The sequence below is a fragment of the Eulemur rufifrons genome, chromosome 2 (assembly GCF_041146395.1).
Source record: "Eulemur rufifrons isolate Redbay chromosome 2, OSU_ERuf_1, whole genome shotgun sequence".
NCBI lineage: Eukaryota > Metazoa > Chordata > Mammalia > Primates > Lemuridae > Eulemur > Eulemur rufifrons.
The window spans coordinates 24902400-24922232 of record NC_090984.1 but is presented as its reverse complement, the minus strand read 5'-3'; positions in this window follow the sequence as shown (position 1 = coordinate 24922232).

Genomic DNA, 19833 nt, shown 5'->3' with positions numbered 1-19833 from the left:
GGTCTCCTAACTGGTCCTCCTGCCTCTTTTTCTTTTTCAGTTAAGCTTTCGCTTTGAGGCCAGAGGGATTCTAAAATATAATTTAGGTCATTAAATATGAAGTGTCCGATTTTGAGTCAAAAGTGTACGGAATTGCCAGTGTCATCTTATAAAATAGGAATCTAAATGTGTCACTTCTCTGCTGTAAAACTTCCAGTAATTCCTCCGTGGTCTTTAGGTCTTTCTTTAGTTCTTCAGTATCGCTTTATCACACTACTCTTTCACCTTGTATGTTGGTCTTGAATACCTGTAATTCTTAAAACAGGTCATGTTATGTCCTATTTCCTAGTTCTTCAGTCTGTGCTGCTGCTTCTGCGTAGAATGCCTTCATCCAGGGTACTTTTGGCTGCAGGTAACAGAAAATCCAACCCAAAAAGTTTAAACAGTAAGCTTTTACTGACTCACATAAGTCCAGGCATCTGGTGGTTCTAGGGTTGATTAAAGGCAGCAATTCAGTGGTAACATCGAGGTCAAGTTTCCCCTCATTTTCCTACTCTGCTGAACTCTGTGTGTTCTCCTCAGGCTCACTTCCCGCCAGTTTCCAGAATGTCTGCTGCAGGTCTGAGCATCTTGCGCAGACGCGACCCCCAGCAGAAGAAGGAAGAGCCTGTTCCTTCCTGTGCGAGCTCCTTAAGAGTGCGGGAAACTTTCTGGAAGCCCTCAAAGAAGAACTTGCCTGTTGTCTTATTAGTCAGAACTGAGCCTCATGCTCATCCCTAAACTCTCACTGGCAAAGAGATTTAACAAAGTCAGCAGAGATGGGAGGGAGAGAAGGACACTGGAATGAAAACCAAGGCACTGCCGGCGTGGAGGAAGGGAGGTGCCCGGGGGGCTGGCAAACGACAGTGTCTGCTGCAGCCCTCTTTCCCCTTCCTTACCAGGCTAATTCCTGAATACTCAGCTGAGAAGCCACCTTGGGAGAGACCCCTCTGACCACCTCCTTCCTTCTGATGCCTTCTGACCAGTTAACATTGCCATAGAATTTATCCCAGCAGACCACAGGTGCCTGGAGGGTGGACTGTCTTTTGGTATCTGTCACAGTTGCTAGCACATAGTTACAGGCACGTGTGCTAATAGTTGTTGAATAAGAAAATAAATGACAAACCTGAATTGTATAAGTTAGGGACGACTTTCTGCTTGCAACAGAAATCGAACAATAGAGGTTCAACCAAATGAGGGTTTGTTTTTCTCATGGAATGACTCCAGAGGAAGAGTTACCCAGCTAATAAAGATGCTCTTGCAGTTCATCAAGGGCCCAGGCTGCTTCTAGTGTCTTGATTTTCTATCCTGAGCATGTGACTACATGTTTTCATGAACACACGTTGGCTCTTCAACCTCCATAGAGTCTGTGTTCCAGGCAGGAGGAAGGGCTAAGGGTACAAGGTACTTGTCAACTGAGTCTGTGCCTTGCCCTCAGATAAACAATAGCTTTCTCAGTAGCTCCACCTATTTGCCTTCTGGTTATATCCCATTAGCCAGACAAGGGTCTGGTTTTATGAGGACATTGCCAACACAAACACTGTCAGGGTTCTGCTAGGGAAAAGGGGAGGCTATATAACGTGCATGCCCTTAGGCAGTATCTGTCCTAGTGACCTCCAAAGAGCCACAAGGTGATTTGCTCTTTATTTGTTGTTCCATCTGCCAGCTTAAAATGAAATAGCAACCATGAAAGGTTGTCATGTGGAATTATTGTGTTATACAGAAACCGGCCTTGTAAGAACGGCTTATAGCATGTTATCCACCATCCTCATTAAGAATATTGAGAAGACGACATTGAGAAGACTGATGCCGAGAGAGACTCATTTGCTCAAGACAAAATCAGATATTTTGGTGGCAGAGGCTGCTGGAAACAACCTGTCTTTATCTCAAGTCTAACTCCCTTAACATTCCGGGGCATTTAGTGATTTCAGTGCATATGATCTTGAGGTAGGAGAAATTAGATTTATTAACTTCTTTTTCCAGTCTTACATAACAAAGTTTCCAAAACCAGAAACTGTATTTGCATGATTTTCTAGATACAATGCCCAGGAGAGAGTCATGGAATGAAGATCTTAATGCAGCCTTCCTGGTTTCTGTGCCTGAACTTCTTTCTACAAAGACGCAGGAATGACCGACTTGCCCATGGTGGCTGCAGTTACCTCTATTCACCCCTAGATGGCACTCACACATTGATCTGGAAACCAGCTACTGCTGCTATTAACCGCCTGGTAGAAACTGACAAATTCCTGAGTCAAGGTGGTGAAAAGTTAAATATAGGTGGCTTTCAGACACGGCTGGGTAAATGCATTGGTCAAAGGAGAGGTGGTGAAAACTGGGGACTGGCTGTAAACACATTTGATGATTATATAGAAACCCCCCTGCCTTCTGTTCATTCTGCCTCCCAGCAACCACAGCAGACAAACCAGGCAACAGACTGGCAGCTCTTACCTGGGTGTGCCTGGCTGACCAGCAGCCCTGCCCCAGAGGGTCAGGGAAACACGCTCACCTTGTTCACATGCCCTGAGAGGGTCATGACAGAGCAGACTTAGTCGCCATGTCAAACTTCGCTATTCAGATGGAGAAGGCTTATGTGTTGAGTTAGTAATTAGGGGATTGGCTTTTAAATTACTCTTGTAGACATAAACGTGTATATTATTATTCAATACTTGTGATGTGAAACTCTCGTTCTAATTGGCCAAATTATTTTTGGGTATATTGGACACTGTTTCTGTGTGGCAGTACAGCAGAGTGGTGAAGAGTATGGGCTTCGGAGTCGGAGAGACCTGGGTTCCAGGTTAGGTTCTGTCACCTACTATGTGTAGCCTTGGGCAGATTAATGAGCCTCTGGGTGCCTCGGAAAAATGAAGACAATAACAGAACCTACTTCACAGTCATTGTGAAGACTGCGTGAGATAATTCTGTGTAAACCACCTAGCACAGTGCTGGCTGTATTGTCAGGACAAAAAAAAAAAAAAACAACAATTATTAGTGCCATCTAAAGACACGAAAGTAACAGAGGACAATGATGTTAATCTGTTGTCCCCATTGTATACAGACATTTTATAATCACTTTAGCATGGGCTGTAAAAAGTGTTGGGAGCAAAATGAGAAGTAAAATTTGACAGTAAAACCTAGATTCAAGTTGAAATAGCATTTTAGAAATAAGTAGACTTACTTGGTAGCAAATTGATTTGCACCGATACAGACCTCAAAACTACTAGGAAATGAAAAGCAAGTCATGTTAACACCAACCGGTCTTTGCCTAGTTCTTGGGGTAGCTTTCACCACAAATTCATAGCAGGGTTTGTAGACACTTAGAAAAAAAACTACTTAGGGTAGAAAGCAGGAAAAGAAACTCGTTGCTTTATTAAAGTACTGTGACAATGCAAAGAGGTGGGTTGCGCTCTGGTGTAAGACAACTGTCCAGAGTGGACGCAGGTGGTCCTAAGGGATGGAATTGGATGAAATCAAAAGAAGGAACAAAGGAAGGAGGGTTTGGTGTTGGACAAATATGTAAATGCAGCAGCGTGTGTTTGAAAAATCACAAGGGGGACAGCAGACCTGTTTCTTCTCCGCTAACCCCGGTCAGGGCTGGTTACTGTAGTTAGTGAATCGGGTGCTTGCGTGTCCTCATATGTTCCACTGACTGGTTGGCATTGCTGCCTGCAGGAAAGAAGCCTAGGCCTGCAGAAAACGCAGAGACTTCCCTTGTATGTGCCCTGTCATTGCGGGCCCAGGTGACAGTAATGCAGGGGGCTGAGGATTTCTTTTCCTGCCCTAATTTTCACCCAGGAGAACTGTGCCTGCTCAGAGAGGGTTGGGGGAGCATAGAACAAGGGACAAACAGAAAGCACCTTCAGTGTGGGCTCAGAAGATCCAAGTTCACATCCAGCTTCTATCACCTTTAAGTTGTGTATCCGTACACAAGTTGCTTCTACCCTGAGCTTCGGTTTTCTCATCTGCAAAATGAAAATAATGATTCTTATAGCACCCCAGGTAGTGTAAGAAGTATAAATTAGCCACAAATTGGCGTCTGCAGAGATGTAACTTTGTTCATAACTGAGCTCAAATTGCTCACAAGCCCCCGTTTCCACTTGACAGTGTAGAGGAGGAAGTGTGCCTTCTCTCCGTCCTTCTGGGTTCCTTGGCTGGGCTATGAATTCTAGTGACATAAATAAAGCAGATTAACAGGAGAACAACCGTATTCATTTAATAATTAGGTACACAGGCACGGGAGTCCCACAAAATATGAGACTTGAAGACTCAGATGACTGGAACCTATATAGCACCCTGAGCTACAGCAAGGAATAGGGGCTTGGGACTTCTCGGGGTGGTGGCCACAAAGTTATGGGAGGGTGAGGGGAGGAAATGTATGGAGAATAAGAGTTGTCTTGCTATGCAGATAAAAAGTTCTCAGGTAATAAAAGTTGCCTCTGAGCAACTCTTAGGAGAAGAGGTGACAGCTGTCTGGGCTGGGTCAACCTCTAGGCTCTCTCCTGTGGTCCCAGGTAATCTTCCCTTGTTAGTAAGATTTCCAGGGAGGGGACTCATGGCAGTTGAGTTCCTTTTGGAGGACACATCTTTCGGCAGGTAAGGGGATCTCAGGGAAAGCCTCTGCCTCCATGCATTGCTCCCCAAGCTCCTCAGTTCTAAGTGTGCAGCAAGCAAAGCAGCATATTTGGGGGTGGCATAGCCTGAACTCCTTCAGTAGACATGATATGTATTTCCACTTGGTAGACAGCGGCCTGGGGGCTCTGCCTTCCAGTCAGTTAAAGTCAGCATTTCTGGTTTAGAAATCTCTTTTGGAAAACTCTCTCTCAGAGCTCCTCCCTCCTCCTTGTCAAGGTTCTTTCTCCTCCCCTTTCTCCACCTGTTCTCCTGGGTAGAGCCAGGGTGGAGGAGGAAGCATGCATAGTGCTGTGGCCCCCGAGGAAAGAGGGTTTGGTCCCCATTGTCCTTCCCTGCTGGTTCTTGCTGGCCATGTGAGCCATATTGCCTGGTCCTCGGGCTCTCTGTGCTGCTACCCCTGCTGCGGTCACAGGAGTCACCCTTGCTCTGTTTCACAGCACAGTGGAGGGCTGGTGAGCTGCGAGGTCCTCCTGAGTGCCTGGCGCTCACAGGCGCCCTGCACCTGCACTAGTCTCCCGGCTCCAGGCCAGCCACCTGGTGCCTGGACACTTCCCGCAGCCACATATGGCCTCGGGGTCACTGTCCCAGCTCCTTTCTCAGCCTAGACTCCCCCAACACACTGCTGTTCCTTCTCTCCTGTCCTGTGTTGCTGGGGACACCATGGGGTGGTCTTCCAGCTCCTACTGTCCCATGTGGCAAAGAGGACACAAGTCCCTTTGGCTTTGGGTTCCCAGTGCTCTCTGGAGGTTTCTATTCCCACCCCCTCATGTTTCTACCCTGCACTGGGTGGGGGGGCTACATGAAGAGAAAGAAAAGGACCCACCCTTTGCACTTTAACCCCTCCCCTCCCAGTCTCCTCTCCTCCCTCAGTTCTCAAAGGGATTCACTCCTGCTATAGACTCCATCCATACGTCTGTGATGTGATGGTATTTGGAGGTAGGCCCTTTGGAGGTAGCGAGGTTTAGAAGAAGAAGTCACGAGGGTGGGGCCCTCATGATGTTATCAGTGCCCTTATAGAAAAGACACCAGAGAGTTTGCTTTCTCTCTCTGTTTCTTCTCACACCCACCGAGGACAGGCCATGTGAGGACGCAGCAAGAAGGTGGCCATCTGCAAGCCAGAAAGAGAGTCGTCACCAGAAACCAACACTGCCAGACCTTGATCTGAGACTTCAAGCCCCAGCAGTGGGAAAATAAATTTCTGTTATTTAAGCCACCCAGCGTGTATTGATTATGGCAGCCCGAGCCCCTGTGGTAGCTCATTGCCCCGTGCCATAGCTTGCCTCTTCTCTGCAGTGTAACTCCCAGTCATACCCTGTGCTTAGACCCCAACTTTGGATGCACTTGCAGGCAAAACCCTTTAAGAATTCAAAACTGAACTCTTCGTTCTGAAGCGCCCAGCTGTTGCAAATCAAAGATGTTTGCTGTTAGACTCCTCTGTCTGAAATGAGCTTCAGCAACTCATCGGTCATCTCCTTTGTCCTGGGATGCCTCACTGGTTGTAGGGCTGTGGAGCAACATGGTGTTACCATAAGTAAACAATACATTGGATAATAATTGCAAAGCATATTGGTGACATGAGCAGACGTGAAATTGTTTAGTACTATGCCTGGTAAACAATTGATACTCGGTGACTCTTTCTAAATTTTGACATCGAGTAACAGTTATAAATTTGGGTGTCCTAAAAAACAAAGCTAAACTACACTAAAACAATGGCTGTCTGCTTGTTGGTGGCTTTGTTCCCTGGAGGCATGATATTCAGACACTGAGGGATGTGGTTATGTGCAGTTGTAAAATTTCTCTGATGAGAATTTAATGGATAGGTACATTAAAAAACTTGATTGTGGTGGTCATTGCCTCATTGCTGCCTTGTCTAGTGACCATCAAGACCGCCTGCTGGAGGCTCCCAGAGATGAGAAACCCCAGGCATCTCTTCCAGGCTTGGGAGCATTGCAAATGAACCTTGGTGTCCACAGTGGGGGAATGCTCTTTAGAATGAAAGAATTGCATGGAAAATAACTTAGAAGAAATATACTAAATACATTTAAAACCATTCTTCCCTCTCTTGCTCCTCTAGGAAAGAAATTTAGGGGAAAAAAGAAAAAGAAGAAGAAGGAGTAAAACTTAATGCTTAAGTCAAACAAGGCAGTTTCTGTACATTGATGTAACTGGATAGCTTTGAAAAGGAGGGTGGGATCATCCCTGGCCTAGCTCCTGGAGCCTGGCCCCTCTCCCAGCCGTGGGGCTCAGGAGCCTGAGGCCCTGCCTGTGACACCTTGCTCTTAAGATACTCTAATTTATAGTTAATGCCTTTTAAGCAAACAAGAGGGAGAAAAAAAAAATCTGGTTCATATTATGGCAACTTGCAATGAAGGGAAGTCTGGGAGTTCAAAGAAAAAATGTCCCAGGAAAAGCACAGCCCGTTAAAATTCATTCTAAGTGGTCAGGAAGGTAATTGAAAAGAAGGCTTTCTCAGTGCGATGCTGGCAGGCCAGCTTCCCTCCCGCTGCCCCTCTCTCTCTCCAGTCATCTCTCCCTGACACTAAGGTCATTCCAAAGGGGAACAAAATTAACAAGACTTTGTTACTAAGACATGCTAACTTGACCGAATAAATAAAATCCCCAAAGCTCAGTTGAAGGGATCAGGATGGGAGCAATAAATACACTCTCCTTCCAAAGCCAGAAGCCTTTTGGACCCCTCTATGGCTTTGATTTTCAGTGTGAATCTTCCTTGGGTTGATTAGAGGCTCCTTTCTCTTCCCATGCCCACCTTTGCCATCCACAAACAACTGCTTCACCTGCCTACCATCTGAATTTTCTATCATGAGTAAGTTCCTACCTTGTTTCCCTGGGCTAAGGCATCTTTTGTGGCTGTGTGGCTTGTTGGAGTTTAGCAGAGCAGGGAAGATGAGGGCCAGGAGAAAGCAGAACTTTGCTTTCCCTCCTTCTGCCTGGCACGGAAGCTTTGAGCCTCTCCAGGCTGGAAGGTTTGCATACCTGATGCAGCGGTAGCACCACAATGACTAGATCAGAAGGGCTTGGAGTGGCGGGTTACAGGGAAGGTGGTATTACAGGGCTCATCGCGTGGCTGGGTTTACTGAGAAGCCTGTGGTTTTTGCTTATACTGGATGTTGATTTGTAGGGTTGAGGGCGTGCAATTTGAAGGAGAGAGCATCTTTCACCTCCCCCAGCCACCCATTAGCCCTGCTGCTTCATGGATTGGAGGATGGGGGTGGGGGGACTCGCATAATAAGCAGCCATCATTTAACTCTCCAGGGCAGCTTGTCTCTTCAGCTGCCTATGCCATCAGCCCCATCCCCAGCATTAGGGATTCATTCCTTTGACCTAAGGAGTTGGCCTGTAATCTGTAATAAAAATGCTATTCTCCCCGGTGACATGACACCGGGCCCAGTGTGAAAGTGAATTTGTGGATGTAATCCGTTCCAGATGAACCCCAATTTGGTTGAGAGGGAGGGGGGCAGAAATTAGGAGCAGTGACGAGGAGGGCAGAAATTTGACACAAGTAGATGCTGAAAGGGAGGTGGGAGGTGTCAAAGACAAAATTGCTCCTTTCACCTCGGGTGGCCCTGGATGGAAGCAAGGAGCACAATTCTTTGTGACTCTTTGTGAGCTTTTCCCGGCAATACCTACGCATAGGTCCTATTGTTTCTCTTGAGCAACAGAGGCTACTGACCCTGCCCCACTGAGGTCAGTTTCCTCTCTTTCTCAGCCTGCCAGAGAGTCAAGGGTCAAGCTCAGCCCAGTTTGACCCACTGGCCTTTTGGATGGGGCCGCCTTTTGTAAGCAGAGTCAGGTTTTGACTCCCTTAATTAGAATCCCCTAGTATGAATGGCAACGTTATTGTGCAGTGTTTGGTTTGGTCATGAGGAAAGAACTTTTCTCTTCCTCTCCTTTCCTCTTGTGGTTTACTTTTGGATTACTTAAATAAATAGATTGAAAATGTCCCCTGTTGAGTGTCCAGAGAGTGCTAAGGCAGCACACCGTGTTTATTCATATATTTTTCCACCCCATACCTTCCCCTTCACCTCCGATTTTAAGGCAATCTTAGAATTTCTTTTTCCTATGTAATTTCTTCCACTTCCAGAAATCATTTCTGCCAAAAGCAAAAGGAGCTGCCTTAAAATATTGGTAAAACAGTGAAGATGCTTAGATACCCATACTTGCTGAAATAAAAAGGAATAGCATTGTTTCTTGCATCGCAGGAGTGACGGAGGTGCTGTGCTAACAAGCACATCCCTTGATCATCTCAACAGTCACCGCAAAACAAACTTACCAGGTAGATTTCATTACGCTCTCCATTTCACAGATAGGAAAACTAAAGCACACAGCAGTTCGCCTAAGGTCTGGTACCTGGTGGGTGGCTGAGTTAGGAATCAAAACGTACACTGGGGGAAAGAATCCTTACTCAGTAAATGGTGCTGGGAAAACTGGATAGCCACATGCAGAAGACTGAAACAGGATCCGCACCTTTCACCTCTCACAAAAATCAACTCACGGTGGATAACAGACTTAAACCTAAGGCATGAAACTGTAAGAATTCTAGAAGAAAATATTGGAAAACTCTTATAGACATTGACCTAGGGAAAGAATTTATGGAGAAGACCCCAAAGGCAATCATGACAACAACAAAAATAAATAAATAAGACCTGATCAAATTAAAAAGCTTCTGCACAGCCAAGGAAACTATCATGAGAGCAAACAGATGACCTACAAAATGGGAGAAAATATTCACGTGCTACACATCCGATAAAGGACTGATAACTAGAATCTACATAGAACTCAGGAAAATCAGCAAGAAAAAATCAAACAACCCTATCAAAAAGTGGGCACAGGACATGAACAGAAACTTTTCAAAAGAAGATGGACTAATGGCCAAGAAACATATGAAAAAATGCTCAACATCTCTAATCATCAGGGAAATGCAAATCAAAACCACAGTGAGATATCACTTATCTCCAGTAAGAATGGCCTTTATCAAAAAGTCCTAAAACTATAAATGTTGGCATGGATGCGGAGAGATAGGAACGCTCTTATACTGCCGGTGGGACTGCAAACTAGTACAACCTCTGTGGAAAGTAATATGGGGAGACCTCAAAGAGATACAAATAGACCTACCATTTGATTCAGCAATCCCATTATTGGGCACCTACCCAGAGGAAAAAAAGACATTCTATAAAAAGGACATCTGCACTTGAATGTTTATAGCAGCTAAATTCACAATTGCAAAGATGTGGAAACAACCCAAGTGCCCATCAATACATGAGTGGATTAATAAAATGTGGTATATGTTGTATATGAGTATATGTGGTATATGAGTTCTACTCAGCCACAAAAAACAATAGTGATCTAGCACCTCTTGTATTATCCTGGATAGAGCTGGAGCCCATTCTACTAAGTGAGGTATCCTAAGAATAGAATAACAAGCACCACATGTACTCACCATTAAATTGGCCTTAACTAATCAACACTTAAGTGCACATATAGTAATAACATTCATCAGATACTAGGCAGATGGGAGGGGGAGGAGGGGATGGGTATATACATACCTAATGGGTGCAGTGCACACGGTCTAGGGGACGGACACGCTAAAAGCTCTGACTCAGGTGGGGCAAAGGCAATATATGTAACCTAAACATTTATACCCCTGTAATATGCTGAAATTAAAAAAAAATTAAAAAAAAAACAAATCTCAGCAGAGGAACTTCTGAGTCTGAGAGCCTCATGCTGAGGCTGCACTGCTTCCTTCTCAACAAGCCCTTATGCTGGAAACTGGAGGAGAATTGGGGTGGAATGGGGAAGTGAAACAGTATTAGATGAGGAAAGAGCCTAACTTCTGTTTTGGATTATGGCATGTGGATTCCTTAAGCTTTCACCTCTTTCCGTAGCAGCAACCAAGAAATTTTCCCTTCGAAATGCCATCGAAGGGAATGCACTTCCATTCTCTAACAAACCCTTGTTATTCCAGCTCAAAATGATAAAATGAGGGCTCTCTGGAATTCCAAGAGCCCCTTCAAGAAAACATCCTAGGGCCAGGGATGGATGGCCTTCCCTCCAGAAGCTACAGTTTCCCGGCTGCCTTGTGAACTTTGTCTCGTTGGGAGGTGAGGTATGCAGTCACGAACATCCATTAGACAAGGATGAAGACCCCACGATGTGCACAACTCTGTCCTATAAAAAGGCCAGGATGATGGTGATACAGGTGTTTCCAACCTTGTCCATTCTGCCTGGAGTTAGGAAATGAAAATTCATCACCAGAAAAACAATGCAGACGTTTTGCCATGGAATGCAGTGTCCTTTGTAACCTGGCCCCTCCCACAGCTCCAGCCTCCCGTCTGCCATTCCCGCCCAGCACAGCCACCTCAGCCTTCTTGTTCTTGGGTCTTGCCAAGCCCATGCTTACCTCAGGGGCGTGACACCCACTGGAGCGTGAGACCCCGGGGACTTCACAGGGCTCACACCTTCACTTCTGTGAAGCTCCTATTCAGAGGGTCCTCCTCGGACCAGCCTATCTCCTCCACTCCTCTTCTACCGCCATACTCTACCTGCTCACACCGCCTAATTGGTCCCATATCTGCTATTCTTACCGAGATTGCAGTATTTATTTGGTTATGTGTTTATGGCCTGTCTTCCCCACTGTGGGCACCATGAGCGAAGGGTGTTAGTCCATCTTGCTCACCGCTGGGTTTCCAGCACTGTGACAATGCTTGTTTCAGACTTATTAAATGAACAAATGAATTTGGGGGATCTGTGTTGTCAGCAGTTACCAGATCCTTTCCCAGAGGATTCCTAGGCTTTTCCAGTCCTGGGATAAATTATTAAAAGTAAAGCAGTCCTGTGAAAATGTAATCTTGTTATAATAAATCTCTTTATTTATAGTCATTGCATATTTGCATGTATATACATTACATATTTACATTTATATGCATATGCATTGGTTTAATTCTTTACTGACTCTGGGTAAATTATTATAATTGTTATTAGTATTTCTTTCACAGATGACGATAAAACTGAAGCTCAGAGAAATTCAGTGACTTGCCAAAAATCGTATAAGCTTCAAACAAATATTTTATGATATAAATACACATGGAAATATGATTTGTATATCTATTGTTAGGCAGTGGAAAGAGCCTAGGATTTGGAGCCAAAAGATTTTTTTTGTCTTAGTTTGCATTTTAGTGTATTTATAGCAATATTATCAAAGGCAACATACTTCCCTTTTTAAACTTTAGTATTCTTATCTCTAGAATTAGGATAATAAGTTCAAAAAAAAAAAAAAACAAGACTACACTAGGACTATCTGTGACAGTGTATATAAAATACTTAGAGTCCAGTGTACTTGGTAGGGACTCAGTAAATGTTTGTTGGCTTCTAAACACCTATTTCTTTACCTGTAAAAATACCATGCCTACCCCTGGGCTTTGTTATTAAGCTCAAATAAAGTAAGGTGCCAGAAATACTTCATGAACAATACAGCATAATGTAATTGTTAACTGATCATGTAATTGTCATGTCTCAAAACACTAGCCAGCATATCCTGGGAGTTTCTAAAAGAAATAATGAAGAAAATATTCTATTCATCCTTAGACATTCCTGGAAAAACCATTCAAGACATTTATGTTCTTATTCTGTGAGGTTTCTGTAAATTTAGGTTTTAATCTTTCACATGGAATTTTTTTTAAAAAAAACTTACTCGCTAAAAACCTTGACTCTGCTACTCATTTGCAATGGTCCCCAGTGTGGATAGCCAGTCACACATTCTGTAATCTGCTGGGTACTCAGATGGAACTTTCTGTGCTTGAGTCTTTAAATATACCAGCATCAATAGCCTATGTTTCATTTATCATAAATCTTTTATTGAAAATAGTTGCGAATTATATTTGAAGGAACTTAAAAGTACGCTTTAGATTGCTTTCTCACGAATTGCTAACTTTACCTTTGCTGCTCCCTTTTGAATCTTCAGTAGGAGTCAGCTTTTTCTTTCTTTTTCTCTTGTTTTCTCTCTGGTCAATGTGTTTCTGAGCCTTTGCTCCTAACAAAGAGCCCAAGTACCGTGTCAGGCATAGATTTTGGTCTGCCGACCTTGCTTGGTTCAAGGTAGACAGAAATATTTCTTCTGTAAGTTTTCTTCAAAAAGTTGTATCTCTTACATAAAGTAGAATATTTGAAGAAAGCAGTTTTTTTCTTAGATTCCTTTTTAATTTGAAAAATATAAGAGGAAACACATACACTGTGAAAGTAAAAGTTACCCATAATCCTCATACTTAAACAAAATGTATGCAAACTTAGAAGCGAGTATATATAAACTAAAAAGTTACATAGAATAGCTGATGTTATTTCATAACAACATTTTGGTTTTGTAAAGGTTTAGCTCATTATGTGCCGCTCTGAACTAGAGAGTAGAGGGTAGGTCAAGACATTCTAGGGAGGTGAGGTATCATTAGGTGAATAAGCTTTACACTTTTAATTTTTTGGATTGTGTTTCGTCTTAAAGACTATATATATATTCAGCCTTACACAACCTGGATCTACATCTTCCCCTCTGCCATACTCAATCACAGTACCTTTTATGGCCCTGAAGTTACCAGCACTCTCTACCTCTGGGTCTGTCTAGGGTTTTTCTACTTCTGGCCACACTGATGTCTCTCCTACAAGAAGTGCCATGGCCCCTTTGTCATGCTGTCCCCTCTTTACCCCTTGATCTCTGTGGCCCACAATACTGATGATAATTTTCTTTCTTGAGCACATTCCTAAAGAATTCCCTAAGGGAGTGGCTAAGAGGTTGAAAGCTGGGCCAATGTTCTGAGCCGACTCAGGCTAATAGAAGAAATAAATCACTTGCCAGCATTCACGAGAATATAGGTAGACAAGCAAGAAGGAGGAGAAATACAAGTAGCCTGTTTCTTTTTTAAAGCATGCCACTGGCCCCAGATAACCCCAGGAGTAGATTAAATGGTATATTAAAAGACACTTAAGTATCATGCTGTCCTCTCCAAATTAATGGATCAACGTACATTTCACGTTGAATTTATTATGGCTCTGCCTGCCAGCAGGACTGGATGACATGTGGACATATTTGCACATTCTAGAAACAGCAGCTCGATTTATGATACCTCAAGTCCTGAACTCATGTCAATAGCTGATAATAATGTCCTGGACTCTAAAGGAGCTGATTTATCCTGGATCTTTTAAAGTCAACACTTTTCAGTATCTGAGTTTTGGCCTTTCTCTCACTGGGCTGTTGGCTATCTATTTACTGAAAATAGAACAGGACTACCTTGGCAATGATGAACATTACCTGTTTGAGTACAGTTGAGCTACAGTTAATGTTTAATACAAAGTCACTTTACCTTGCTGGTATCTGGTCATTGCCACACAGCTTGGTAGAACTGCGAGTTACCAGAGCAGAGTTTGTAGCGGATACTTACCTAATCATTCTTTGCACAGGGAAGTCAGTCCTGGAAAGACCAAATAAAATTGGTGTCTTCTGTGTGACTTCCTATGTCTCCAATTTGTCATGTCAGTCCTCTTAGTTGGGCCCCTACTATTTAAGCACTACAGAGAAACCTGAATTTTACTCATTGTAGCTCTGTATTAAGTTCCCTGTATTCATTACCTATTGATGCATCACAAATTATTTTAAAACTTAGCAGTGTAAAAACAATAATAAATATTTATTATCCCACAAAGTTTCTGTAGGTCTAGAATTCAGGGTCAGCTGAACTGGGTGCTTCTGACTTAGGGACTCTTAGGAAGTTGTCATCGAGGTGGTAGCTGGGCCTGCAGTCATCTGAAGGCTTAACTGGGGCTAGCAGACCTGCTTCCAAGATAGCTCAGTCACACGCCTAGAAAGCTGGTCCTGGCTGTCGGTTAGGAGGCCAGATCCTCACTACATACACCTCTACAGGGCTGTTTGATGTCTTCACAGTATGACGGCTGGCTTCCCCAGGTGAGCCACGAAAGCACAAGGTAGAAGCCCTAATGTATTTTGTGACTTAGCCTCAGAAGTTATATACCCCATTGTTTCTGCAATCTTACTGGTTGCACGGGTCAGAATTATTAAGTGTGTGAGGGAACTATACGAGGGCATGAATACTAGTAGACCCTCTTAGAGGTAGACTACCATACCCTCTATGGCCCTGCAGAACTTTCAGTCCTGTTTAGTAGAAAATTCCCATAGTGTTATTTCAGATAGCGAAGTGAATGTCCTCCTGGGATCTATAGGGTCCATCAGTATTAAATATGGCTACCCAACAGTGTCAATAATATATGTAGTCCTTTTAAAAGAGGTACTCTTTTCCAAAAATCTAATATGATGTTTGTTAAGAAACAAAAATACCATCCAGAAAAGTCAAGGTTAGCGTCTACTTTTGATTGCAATTTCCAAGCAGGATTTTCTTCCACCATAATGAAACCATATGTGGGCACTGTCAATTTTTTTTTTCCCCCCTTCCCTAGTGTTTGCATTCAGAAAAGTTAAACAAACAGATCAAAACTGAACCTCCTCTCACAAAGTTACCATTCATGGGTTGCCATCCTGGAGTGCAGGCCAGGTTCTTTTGTTAGCTGCTGCTTTGAAACCCATGGCCAGGAGTGCCTGGCACAAAGCTTTGTATGTTGGCAAGCCAACCCCAATGAGCTGGAAGCTCCTTCAGAGCGAAGAAACAAGACAGGAAGCATTGTAGAATCTTACTTCTTGTAGCCTTACAGTTGGAAGGAATCTCAGCGACCCTCTAGGCCGGACTTTCACTGTTTGCAGGGATATAGTGAAACACTTAAGATGTGATAGGTGATCATCCCATTTCTGCTGTTAATATCTTCAATGAGAAAACATGAACTGCCACTACCTTTGATTGTCAAACAGTTCTCATTTTCTGTTGGAGCCAAGTTTTATCTCTACATATCTTATGACCATTGACCCTTAATTTTTCTTTTCTCTGGAGCAAAACCAAATGTGAAATTCCATCAAATATTAATATTTTAAAACCACTCTCATGTGGGTCTCCTTAGTCTATTCCAGGCTAAACATTCTGTGTTTGTTCAGCCTTCTCTTCTAAGATCAGTCTCCAAATCACTTACTATCTTAGTTTCAAGGTCCATCTGAAAATGTGGTATCCATTCGTTTGTGTGACAAGTTATTTGTTGAATGCTGTCTATTGGCAAGGCACTGTGCCAGTCCAGATGTCTTAACAGGACAGAGTTGAGTGAGACTGTTTCTTTCAGTTGCTTTGGATGTTGTGTTTCTATTGATAAAAACAAAGACTACAGTAGTTTTTTGTTTTGTTTTGTTTTTGCAGCCATGTCAAACATTAGATTATTTTTGGCTGTGATCAACTAAAAAATTACCATTTTTTATTGAAAGGACCGGTTGTCAGTTCAGGACTTCCCAATCCTATATTCATGTAACCAATTTTTTTGAACCTAAATGAAAGACTTCACATTTACCTCCATCCAATTCCTTCTTGTTGGTCCAGCTCATTGTTCCAGCCCATTGAAGTCATTTTGATATTTGCTAACTCTTAAATCTTGATTTCATCATATAATTATTTCTTCCAGCCTTGTGTCACCTGCAGTTTTGGTCAGCATTTCTTCTATCTTCATATCCAAGTCACCCATAGTAATGAGGAGAAGAATGGGACCAGCAGCAGAGCCATTTGGCAGGCCCCTGGACGCCTCCCTTCCTCCCTCCATCAGCACTCCTTGAGAACAGGTTTTTCAGCCAACTATGAGTCGCCTAAATTATACCATCATCTGGTCTGCATTTCTCCATCTCGTCCACAAGAATTTCCTGAGAGACTTTGCCAAATGCCTTGATTAATCAATACATGCTGGGTCTCTGACATTCACAGTTGTCAGTTATAGTAACCTGCTTCTTGCTCCAGAGGAAGAAAAGAAATGGAGCAAGCTGGGGACTCTGCTCCTCTGCTTGAGTTCCGTAGGCACATAGCTCCTGTGTCAGTTTAGGGGACTTCTAGATTCACGAAGATATATCTATTGACTGGCCCCTTGCCCTCACCCTTCAGAATGGCGGTGGTGGACGTCATTCTTATAAGTGTTATAACCCTGATTAGACTTCAAATCTCAACTCCTAATCAGCTACTCTTTCTAGCTATCTTGGGTTGCCTTTTAACTTCATTTGTCTGCACTCTGCCATGCTTCTACCCTCGGGTTCATGGATCTTCATAATTCAAATCACCAAATATTTGATTACCTAATGTAAGATCCTGTACAAGATATGGCCATTCCATGTCAGTACTTTTTAATGCACCCTGTACAGAACTCCAAAACTCCCAAACACGAATCTATGACAAGCCCTCCTGGTCAGCTCTGCTCCATCTTAGTAAGTCCTTCAAACTCATGCTTCTTTCCACCATCCTGGTTGTACAGCCTTCTGCATTATTTGTTTTGATTTCTTGCCCTCATGGTGCATTTCATCTCTGTGTAGATAGTCTCCTTGGCTCAGACCTTGTTTCCCATTAGGATGTGACTTCCATTGGGTCAATCACCCTAGATAGGATGCACATTGCCCCATCTCCGCCCTGGAACCTTCATGGCAGAGCCTACCTTTTACCTGTCAGAAAGATTGGAGAGGCAGCCTGTAGGGAAGTAGATGAGAAGACTGGGTTCCAGTTCCCAAGTTGCTGGCAATCCAGTATTGTGTATTGCCTGTTAATTTAGAGACGGTGTACTCTTGTTTTCCCCCTGATTTGTAATAATGAGTCTCAACCATCATTCTTGGTGGTAACAGTGAAAAGATACTCACCCTTGAGGGCCACAATTCACCTGCAATCTGTGTCTTGGTTTGCAGGCCTTTTAAGTTAAAAGGAGCATACCCAGTTAGCTTGCCCTAATTTTTTTCATAGGAAATATGGGACTTTGGTGCTTTTTCCTGGGGCCTCATTGTCTATTAGTATGGCCTCACCTGGACATTTTCTCCTCTAAAGTTTAAGTTTAAACCTCCTAGATTAGAAATTCCTCTGGCTTAATTTGCCCAGTTTTGGGAGATGCACACTGTTTCTGCCCCTGAATTCACAGAATCCTTATTTATAAGCCTCCTTTATTATGTAGCCAGCTACCAACTTCTTATTTATTCCATGGTCTTCCAAAACTATGACCTTTAATTAGAGTAAGAGATAAAAAACACCATCTATTCCCTTAAATCCTCAAGTCCCTACTTAGGAAAATGAATCTGTGCATTGTTAATACCAGTTTATTTTCCCTGAGTAAGTAGAAATGCACATTTAAGACCTTCCAGATTCAGTAAAATTCATACTTGTGTGTGGCCCTTACCTGAGTTATTTTTTTCTTGGTGGGTGAGTGCCTCAAGATAGAACTCAAGGTCCCTGTTCTTGCCCTAAGCACTAGGAAATCTTAGCTGTTAGCCACTGAAATTCTTGAGTAAATGAGCCTGTTTCTACTCATTTTCAAATGTATTAATCTCTTCTTGCATTTCACTTTGAAGAAAACAAGGTTTTTATTAATTGAAGCAAGGTCTCCCACAGGGTGTTCGGTGTGATTGACTCAGTCATTACATAATAGTAATAAACAAATGAGCCCCCTTTGAACTCAGCAGTTCGAGCTCCTACTGCATCTTGGCTGTGATTCCACAGTTTGACACTTGTGCTGCAGTTAATTAGGGTGGCTGTGAGAGGTAGACAGGGGCAGAGAAAAGGCAGGATTTAAAAGCTGTTCCTGCTACCTTTTGGGGGGTTTCAAGTCCTTTATGCATTATAAAGCTAATTGATAGATTTATGCCTTATTTTCTCCCTGGCCTCCCTCCTTGGCTTCAGATTTAATGAGCCCAAAGGAAAGAGGACTCATTATTTAAAATCTGGGTGATGTACATTGAAACTCAAGATTTGTATTTGCCCAGATTTTTTACCTACATATAAATCAAACTTCATCAGTTACGTTGTCAGTATTCATCACCCCTGTCGGGAAAAACTTAATCTAATGGGTTATTTCCCCAAACTTGCTTTGTTGCTTTCTTATTTGTAAAGCATACAGTACTGGCTGGAGAGAGGAGGGAACTGGAAAGAATGATTTGGTTATTTTACATCAGTTTTTAAATAGTGGCTTTCAGTCTGTCTCTGGATCTAAGAAAAAAATAATAAAAGACAATGAAATAATAAAAGAAAATAGTGGCAAATAAGAGAATGCCCATTCACAGGCACTTGTCTGGGGGGTAGGTGCTGGAGTTTCCTGTGGCAGGTGAGGGAAAGACCCAGAGAGAAGGGCCCAGGATGAAATTGCTGCAGGGAAGAGAGTCTGATTGACTTTACTTCTTCTTGAGAATTCTAAAGGACATTTCTTCCTTTTCCTCCTTTTCTTCTCTTCTTCCACTTAGACATGGGGAATAGAAAGGGAAATAGATGGCTGAGGAGAGGCTACACCAGAGAAACGGGGTCAGACCTGGATCTGCTGCAGACCACCCACCTGTTCCCCAGCTCGAGGCCCAATCAAGGGAGAACATCCCCAAAGAGGTCATGTTCTTTGCCTGCACCGAGGCAGAGCCCTCAGAGATCATCCTTGAGTCTTCATTCTTCCCGATCCCTGCAGTGTTCACTCATCCTCTGAATCTGCCTCAGATGCTCCTCTTCTTCCCACCCCATGGTAGGAGCCACCATCGCCTCTTGCTTAGATCGCTGCAGTGGCTTGGTAATGGTCCTTCCTGCTTCTGGCTGGCTCGTCTCTGATCCACTTTCTGTGCTGGACCCAGGGCTGTCTTCCTATACGGCAATGCTTCTCTCAGACTCCTCTGAGTAAATCTGGAGGAACTCTGTCCTCATAGTCTCAGAGGCCTTTCGTGGCCTGGCCTCTGCTCACCTTCCAGTCCCTGTCTTGCCTCATGCAGCCCCATTCCAGCCATGCTGGACAGGACACATGCTCTCTTGCCTCTGAGCCTAATGCCTCAAGGGCCTCTGGTCTCACCTAAGAGGTGGCTTCCACAAAGGAGCCATCCCTATGCAGACCTTTGATCAGGTGTCCCTCTGAGGTATTGCCCTCACATTTGTAACCCACATTCCAAAAGGGGGTGCACCCCCTGCACCCCCAGCTCCCCCTCAAGTCTTATTTAATTCAAATGGAAAGGCCTAGAAGCTGCAAAGCATTTCCCATGGTTTCCAGGGATTTCCCGGGCTTGCTTTTTCTGCCTCTCCGCTTCCACCACCT